Genomic DNA, 297 nt, shown 5'->3' on the forward strand with positions numbered 1-297 from the left:
AATACATTACACTTTGTTACCTGCAGAGAAATAGTGTTCCCACGACAATACGTGTGCGTAACACTGAAAGTTGAGTTTTAACTGCGATACGAGGAACAGGGAGGCGGCTATCTGGACTTGTAAACTGTGTCATCTCACACGACTAAGATCTCGAGAACCACAGCAGCCCCTCAGCCCCTCATCGTCATCCTCCGCCGCAAATCTGTGAGTAGAAGCCTCCTCCAAGCATCAGGGAACAAAACATGGGGAGTCCCTATAATCCCAGAACGGGAGGGCGGCGGGCTCCCGGCGCTCTCC

Source organism: Aptenodytes forsteri, unplaced genomic scaffold (genome assembly GCF_000699145.1).
Source record: "Aptenodytes forsteri isolate BGI_AS27 unplaced genomic scaffold, ASM69914v1 Scaffold550, whole genome shotgun sequence".
NCBI classification, from domain to species: domain Eukaryota; kingdom Metazoa; phylum Chordata; class Aves; order Sphenisciformes; family Spheniscidae; genus Aptenodytes; species Aptenodytes forsteri.